At 37.6% G+C, this 9,216-nt stretch overlaps 1 pseudogene; it reads left to right on the top strand.

Annotated features, from left to right (window-relative positions):
- Positions 1-485: 485 nt before the first annotated feature.
- On the top strand, positions 486-1,670 carry LOC149185748 (polcalcin Cup a 4 pseudogene; annotated as a pseudogene).
- The last annotated feature ends 7,546 nt before the right edge of the window (positions 1,671-9,216 follow it).

Below are 9,216 nucleotides of genomic sequence, written 5' to 3'. Positions count from 1 at the left end.
TATTTCTCAACATACATGCACATCACTTTGACCTACACCTACGGTACAATTTTATTTTTTTTTTAAAGAAAAGTGAATTATATATTCGTTGTTTTGCGATGAGTCCGATCTTGTCGATGGGAAAGAAAGCAAACACGAGGATTGTGATTCGACTCGTGGAATTGAATTAAGATAAAACGCGTCCGGAACCAACGATGGCTTCACAGAGACGCATATGACAATGAGAAGAGGAAGAGTTTCATAAGCGCGTACAAGATTTGTACGTACTTGTTGGACATCACGGAAATTTCCTGCCACTTTCGAGGTGGGAGTAGGAATAGATACTCTGAATTTCTGGAAGCAACGAAACTTCCTGCAACCTTCATGGCTTGGAATAAGAATTGTGAAAGCAATGAATATATAATTGCTTCGAAGTAATCTTGCATGGCTTGGAATAAGAATTGTGAAAGCAATGAATATATAATTGCTTCGAAGTAATCTTTTTGTGAATTGTGGGTCAGCCGCTTCAGGAATTCAAAGTTGCAGAGAAGATATAGCTTCCGCATCAAGAATTATATGCTTGCTTTTTCTTATATTAAAGGGGATACTGGCAAACGAGGAAATTCAATTATCACGGAGCTGAGCTTTATTGAGACATTGAAGCGTTGTAATTGTGCAGAGATCATTGTAATTGTGCAGAGATCAGGGAAGGATAGAAATTTTCAATCTGGCGAGTATTAAAATGGGTTGCCCGTCGTTTCTTCACCGGAAGAAAACACCGGCCGACACACCGCGTCGACAATCACAAATGTCGAATATTTTTTCATCGAAATCTCGACCGACGTCTGATCTCTCTAGCAGACGCGCGGCTGCTGGTTCTGACAAAACGCCATCCAACCGACGCCGGAAACTGTCGCTCAGCCGAAGAAGCGATGGCGTGTCGGACAAGAAAGTCGATAAGCTTTCCGTCGGTGTCGGTGCGGGCACGTCCGGGTCTGCGGTGCCGAGTAATGCAGATCTGGAGGACGTGTTCAAGAAATTCGACGCCAACGGCGACGGGAAGATTTCTCCGTCGGAGCTGAGAGATTTGATGAGATCGTTGGGTGGGAATGCGACGGATGAAGAGGTTGGGGCTATGGTTTTGGAGGCGGATTTGGACAAAGACGGTTTCATCGACCTGTCGGAGTTTGTGGCTCTCAACACCGACCACACAGTAAGCAGTTCGCGCAGAATCCAGGACTTGCAGGATGCATTCAATATGTTCGACAAGGACCGGAATGGATTAATCTCTCCCACTGAACTTCATGAAGTTTTGAAGAGCCTGCAAGAGCCTTGCACTCTCAGTGACTGCCACAATATGATCAAAGGCGTCGATTCAAATGGCGATGGGCAGGTCAACTTTGATGAATTCACGGCCATGATGACCAACCCATCTGATAACTCGTGGACTACCAGGCCTTAATTGCTTCACCAGCTAGCTTTAAGTGTTCTCTCTCACATTGATATGATATTCCTTGATATGTTTCGAGCTCTCCATATCTCTCGCATGTATATATTCCTTTATATGTTTCAGAAAAATGAGAGCAGTAGGAATATTTTACAGTGTAGCGTCGGGAAGATTGTAACATACGTGGCTCCGTATCGTGCGTGACCTTTAAATATGTAAATAAATCGGTTTAATTATATTTTAATCTGGAATTTATCTGCGTCATCCTTGCAATTTAAATGTATTATTTTCTAAAGAACATTTTAAATTCAAATTAAAATGATCTAATCCTTTCAAAAAAATTGATGTATAAATGTGTAGTTCATCTTTTCAATCTTAAATTTAATTATTTCCAAAAGCGATAGCCCATGCTGGGTAGTCTCCTATGTATTAAAATTTAATGGCATCTTTTGAATATTGGAAATTGCTTTCTATTATCTTATTGTTCTGTGTGCAACATGATATTATGGAAGTTTTCGAGAAGCGTATGCCAGAAGTTTCACGTAAAATGGGTTTATATTTTTGAAATAGATATTTTTATGTGAAGGGGAGATTTCATTTATAATGTATTTATATAATTTCACGTAAAATGGGTTTATATTTTTGAAATAGATATTTTTATGTGAAGGGGAGATTTCGTTTATAATGTATTTATATAATTGAAATAATTTGGGAAAACAATTTGCATATCAGTATTTTATTAAATATCACATATAAATATAATAGTTATTAATTTTAGCGAGAAATTATATTTTAATCATACAATTTAATTAGTTGAAAAAATATCTCAACTAAATATGAAATAAGAGTTATTTGAGTTGGATTAAATCTTTCAAATCCAACTAATTAACAAATAATTAACTCACATTACAATTACATTTATGATGATGAATCTCATTTAATACGGACAAGGGACAACATAAGTAGCAGTTAAATCTCCAAGTCCCTCCCTTAACCAGTGCTTGTCTTTGATCTCCATATTTGTAAAGTCTTCATTAGCTTCTTTAAATATCTTCGAAATCACATAGAGAAAACTCCATCAAGTTGTCTCATAACTCTAGTAAAGGTGTAGTTGGCAAACTGGATTACCGAGTTCCACTTTAGAACTCCTCCCGAAGTCAATTGCTGAACAATGTCCAAGCTGTCGCATAACTTCATTAGAAGACCACTCTCAAATCTTCAACAAATGAGGGATCCTTCCCTAAATCCACAGCCACAACGGCCAAACTATCTAAACAACCTTCCATATTGAGTTTCACTTCCCTCCATATTAAGTTTCACTTCTACTTGATCTCATAAATAGTAGCTTTAGACACAATCAATCCATAGTAGCTTTAGACACAATCAATCCCGTGTTTACAATGAATAAATTACTATTTATTCTATTAACGAACTCCCATCCACCATCCACCTAAATACATAAGTACCAGGTTATTCTCTCTAAATACATAATGTATCTAGAATCAATCATTACAACATAACTTTCATCTAATTTTAAAGATTATTCATCATAATTTACAACCAAGAATAAAACTAATACATATCACTACCTCTCGTGCATGCCTGCCATTCTCATAAATCAAGAGAAGGGGAACTTCAGCGTTCTAATTGATGCGGAGCTTGTTAAAAACTATAGAAAATCGACTTAGAACGTCAATAGAGAAAATCCATATAAAATCAAGAGAACGGGAACTTCAGCGTTCTGATTGATACGGAGCTTGCTAAAAACTATGGAAAATCGACTCAGAACGTCAATAGAGAAAACCCTTATAAAAGCACCATTTACCAGCACTTTTAACCACCATTTCCCTTTGTGCAAACCAACTGTGAAATTCACCAAGGACTTTTGCTTGAACGCAGACCTCAGTGGTCCTACCCACAGAGATATAGATCTGTCTCTGAGACAACAATGTCAGAGTTTCTGCCCCACGAGGGTTTCTGAGCAAAGCATTGAAGCGCTTAATTGTACATGGACCCGCGATATTGATCTATACGGAATCACCTCCTTGGGCCAGCCACTCTTCCAGAATCGCAGGAATGCACCTGAAGTGTTGTCTGCTTTGCAGAGGTTATGAACAGCTGCCGAAAGCTATTCAAAAAACATTATGGTTTGGATGAATCCAATACTACATTTACGTTGGTGTTTCCTTTGACAATGTCGACGCTGTTGCGAACCTTCAAGTGTGTTGCCTAATACTACATTGACATTGGTGTTTCCTTTGACAATGTCGCCGCTGTTGCGAACCTTCAAGTGGGTTGCCTAATGAGATAGTATTACGAAAATGAGTTGTTTTTAGTGTCATTTTTTTTGAAATTTTTTTTTGTGGGTTTTGTCTAATTTTTCTAAAATCGGATAGAAATTATTGAAATCACAAGTTTGATGAGTAATTTACAATCTAAAGTCTTTCCTCGAAATGCCTCCCCAATACACACCACAATACACTCTCACTAAACACACAACTCACACTAATTAAATCCACATCCACATTAGATTATATTTTGGGTACTTCTATATCTATATCTATAGTAGATTGTATAATTCCCGGTCTTCTTGATGATGATGATGATGATGATGGTTGTTAACGTCCACTGAGACCAAATAATGATCTATCGGACCTAAAAAGACAAATTATTTATTTTGATTTAAGATGTTATTCCGATGCTCAAAAAGCTTGGAGAGAAGCCTCCCGAGCTCACTATAATTTTGGCATTGTAAAAGGCTAGAAAGGTCAGTATTGTAACAAAGGTTGTGAAATTGAGATCTAATGTGGTTGTATGCAGGGCACTCTAAGAGGAAGTGGTTTTCATCCTCGATGCTCTTATTCTCACAAATATGGCAGATCCTTTCCATCCATGGCATTTTAGGAACTACCCAGCGGCCAGTCTCACTATGGAGCTCATGAGAATTCGTTCTAATCTTTGCTATATTAATTTTCTTTTTTGAGCTAGTTAGAATAGAGAGATACTTTTGATCTTCAAGGGTGGGGTTGATGACCTTCTTATAATAGCTTAATTTTCTTTTAGACGCTAAATCTTTCTCACACCACAATTTTTCTTTGAACTTAGAAGTAACAATATCTTTAATGTTATTTATGTTTTGCAAAGCATCATTCTCATTGATCTCCCAATAGTTTAACCAGGCCCTTGTGTCCTTATGCCATCCTTATAAGAGAGTTATCACGGAGTCACTATTTTCAATATCAATTTCTCAAAACAATTTTCATAACAAAAATTTCTCTGTATTTTATTAAATATTATATATAAATGCAATTGGTTAAAATAAAAAATTTATTGAATTAAGGCTTGTGATCCATATCAAATTTTTGAAGATTCTTCGGGAAAATCACATAGAGAAACATTTGTCGACGCGTTTCGAACCAACCAGTGTGGTTCATCGTCAGGACAAGTTAAATGAGCAGATCTCGTTTTGCACATTAAATAGACAGGGCAGAATATCCCATGACCCAATTTTCTAGACAAGATAACAGCTAAAATGACAACAGCTAGATCAGCCGTTTCCGGTCAAATCTAGCTGTTGTCATTTTAGCTGTTATCTTGTCTGGAAAATTGGGTCATGGGATATTATCCCCTGTCTATTTAATGTGCAAAACGAGATCTGCTCATTTAACTTGTCCTGACTATGAATCACACTGGTTGGTTTGAAACGCGTCGACAAATGTTTCTCTATGTGATTTTGGCCGAAAAATCTTCAAAAATAAAAATTTTACCTTAATTAAAAATATTTTAACTGAATATCAAAATAGGAGCTATTTTAGTTATATTAATTTTTTCAAATTCAACTAATTAATTCATTTAACAATTACATTTATGATAATGAATCTCATTCCATGTGAACAAGATAAATAAAAGTTAAATTTACACATAAATGTGACTTTTATTTAAATGGTAGATTTAATATATTTAATTTTTATGAAAATTAAATTGTTAACCAAGTTGACTAAAGTTGAATAAATTGTTATCCAAATTTGTTGGACATATTTTTTCATTAAATATATTTAAAGTAATTTGAAGAACTACTTTTTTGACTTAGTTTTTTTCCCAAAAAAGACCCAAAAAAAACCAACCAGATTAACTTTAAATCATAAACTTTACCCCATCTAAATGATTAAAATTTTCCAAAACATTAAATTCATTTATAACATTAAAAAATTATTTCAACGCGCGAAATAAAAGTCGCAATTGAACCAAAAATATAGACAATGCCAATGAACACTCTTAACTTCACTTTAATATGTAAAATTGGTTATCAGAATGTGATCAGAATTGAAAGTCTAAACTACACTAGTCAGAGTAAAATCTTCATTTGAAAGCGTGGGACACGGTTGACTTGTACATTAACGAGGTGAATGCTTTCAAAACTCCTGTACGGTGAATGACTTGGACAAAGACGCAGTGAAACAACACTGAATGACTTGCAGGAAGACGCAAGGAAACGGTGAATGACTTGAGCAGACGAAGGGAAACTCGTCTCTACCAACATGATGTTGGAGATAATTACCCCATGTCATTTGACCGATGCACAGCCACCGCGGCACTAGGCACTGCGTCACCGTCACCGCCCTGTACTGTTCGGAAAGAGCTAACCAGCCATCCCCAGGGTATTTAATGCCCGGGGATATGCACGCCGGTTAACGCGATAACACGCGAAAGCCAAGTTTCGGCATTAACTAATATTTTGGCTTTCGCGTGTTATCCGGCTAAGCTGCGTGCATATCCCCGGGCATTAAATACCCTGGGGATGGCTGGTTAGTTCAACTTTCGAATAGCCATCAATGCCATAACCATATCAATCTGAAGGGACAAATAACCGACTTAGTTTTGTGTATAAAAGTAGATGATCCAGCATAAGAGGTTGCATATTCCGAATACTTGTATGCTGCTATAGATGCTGCTTTACTGTTTCAATGTTATGAGTAGTTTTTTGTCATCAACCGAAGTTGCGTCTTTGAGTTATGTACTTTGTGTTATGCTCTGATTAATCTTTCATTTGGTATCAGATCCAGATCAGCAGAGAATTGTTGAAGGAACCTTTGTGTTTACTTGTGTTGTTGTTTCCCAGGAGAGCCAAGTATATTTAGATGTTGTGCCTTTGCGCGTAGTGCCGCCTGTATTTCCTCCACATGGATTTCCCATGTCTTTGAGATTTCACATGAACCACTGCACAATTTTCAGTGTTCAGGAACTGCAAATTGCCTTTATCTGTGTCGACGTACACAATGTTGCAACGAGATGCGCTATGATGACAAGGCTAAGGAGTTTTGAGTTTTATGAGTTGCAGATAGGTTCTATGACAAATGATGAGTATACTAGCAAGTTTTTGGTGTTGTTGAGATATGTGCCTTACCTCAAGGAGGAGAAGGCCATGGTTCAGAGATTCATCAGTGGACTGTCAATTGCATACAGAAACCGAATTGAGTTTGATGAGCCTAGATCGTTGGAGGAGGCCATCCAAAAGTTGAATCATTGTTATGAGAAGTTGAAGAGCAAATTTGAACCTAATCATGAGTTGAAAAGAAATGAGAAAGCTAAAGGAAAATGGCCACCAAAGAGAGGAAGACCTCAAGATGAAAGTGAGAAAGAAAATATAGTTCCTTACAATAGGTTCAATACAACTGAGAAGGGACATGGAGAGAAACAAGCTAAAGGCGGTGGTAGGGAACCATTGTAGTGTTGGATATGTGGTAAGGATCATCGTGTTGGATATGTGGTAAGGATCATCGTAAGAGGGATTGTCCGCAGTATCAGAGTGGTGGTAGACCCAGATCTATAGTGCTCAGGAGGCACATACAATTGGTGATGTTGGTCATAACGTTCCTTGGATCTATGCAAATGTGGACAGCAGGCAGGCAGATCATGAGGCATCGATCATTGAGATGGACGGTAAGCTTTGTGATCAAGTCATTTTTATTTTGATTGATTCTGGATCTAACTATAATTATATTAATCCTGGCCTGGTGGATAAGTGTGGTTTGATAAAATAAGTGCATGAAGAATCTTGGTTAGTACAGTTGGATACAAGTAAAAAGAAGCGAGTTCACCACTGGGTAAGAGCTTGTGCATTTGAGTTAAATGGCATGCCTATAGAAACACATTTGAATGTATTGCCATTGGGTTCATATAGGATGTTTTTGGGTATGGATTGGATATACCTTCACAGAACAAAAGTGGATTACTTTGACAAGGCCATTGAGTGTATGTATAATAGTGGGGAAAAGAGGACTTTGCAGGGGAAGAAGAAGCCTACATTAGTGAGGATGGTTACCACTATGTAGGATAAACGTAGTTGCAGAAAGGGTTGTGTGATGTTTGCAGTACACACTTCTAATGAGAAGGGTAAGGAAGTTGAGGATGTAGATGTGTTGAGCAAGTACCCGGTTTTGTAGTAGTTTCAGGATGTATTTCCTGAGGACATTACAGAGTTGCCACCTCGCAGGGAGGTATAATTTTATATTGAGTTGGTGCCAGGGGCAGCCTAAGCATCAAAAGAACCTTACAAGATGAGCACACCTGAGTTGGTTAAGTTAAAGTTGCAGTTGAAGGAAATGTTGGACAAGGGGTACATTAGGCCAAGTGTATCGCCTTGGGGTATGCTAGTGTTGTTCGTGAAGAAGAAAGATGGTACTCTTAGTTTGTGCATTGACTACAGGTAGCTGAACAACGTAACAATCAAAAACATGTACCCATTGCCAAGGATTGATGACTTTTTTGATCAGTTGAAGGGAGCAGAAGTGTTCTCGAAGATCGAATTGAGATCAAGATACCATCAGGTACACATCAAGGAAGATGATATCTTCAAGACTACATCTAGGACTAGGTATGGGAATTATGAGTTTGTTGTTGTTCCATTTGGTTTGACTAATGCTCTAGCTACATTTATGTGTTTGATGAATAGTGTGTTACATCGTTATCTGGAAAATTTTGTTATTGTATTCATTAATGATATACAAGTATATTCTAAGAATGAAGAAGAACATGTTGAGCATTTAGCAGCAATGTTGAGATTGCTAAGAGAGCATCAGTTATATGCTAAACTTAGCAAGTGCAGCTTCTTTCAAACTGAGGTACATTACTTGGGGCATGTTGTCTCTATGGCATAATAGTGGATATAGAAAAGATAAGGGCTATCATGGAGTGGGAAACTCCCAAGAATGTGGTTGAGGTGAGATCATTTATGGGATTTACAGGTTACTATAGGAGGTTCATCAGGAACTTCTCACGCATTGCATATCCTATCACATCGTTACAGTAGAAAGGTAAGAAGTTTGAATGGACAGAAGAATGTGAGGCTAGTTTTTAGCATCTTAAGCACCTATTGACAGTGCTAAATATTGTAGATCCGGACAAGGAGTTTGTAGTGTGTACAGATGCTTGCAAGAGAGGAATTGGTGGAGTTCTCATGCAATAATGATAGGTAGTGTGCTATGAGTCACGAAAACTGACAGAGCACGAGCAGAAATATCCAACACAGGATCTTGAGCTAGCAGTGATTATACATGCATTGAAGATGTGGAGACACGATCTTCTTGGCAGGAGGTTTCCATTGATGAGCGATCACAGTGGGTTGAGGTATTTGTTTGATTAGCTGAATCTAAATGCTAGGCAATATAGATGGTTGGCTACCCTTAGTGAGTTCAACTTCGAGATCATATACATCGAAGGGAAGGGGAATCAGGTTGTGAATGCTCTTAGTAGGAAGGTACAGGTAAATCATATAGCAGCTATGAGCTCTT

This window comes from Pinus tabuliformis, chromosome 3_1 (assembly GCF_031772625.1).
Source record: "Pinus tabuliformis cultivar Carrire ecotype Pingquan chromosome 3_1, CPIR1, whole genome shotgun sequence".
Taxonomy (NCBI): Eukaryota; Viridiplantae; Streptophyta; class Pinopsida; order Pinales; family Pinaceae; genus Pinus; species Pinus tabuliformis.
The sequence above is the reverse complement of the archived record's forward strand: the minus strand, read 5'-3'. Positions and strand labels throughout refer to the sequence as shown.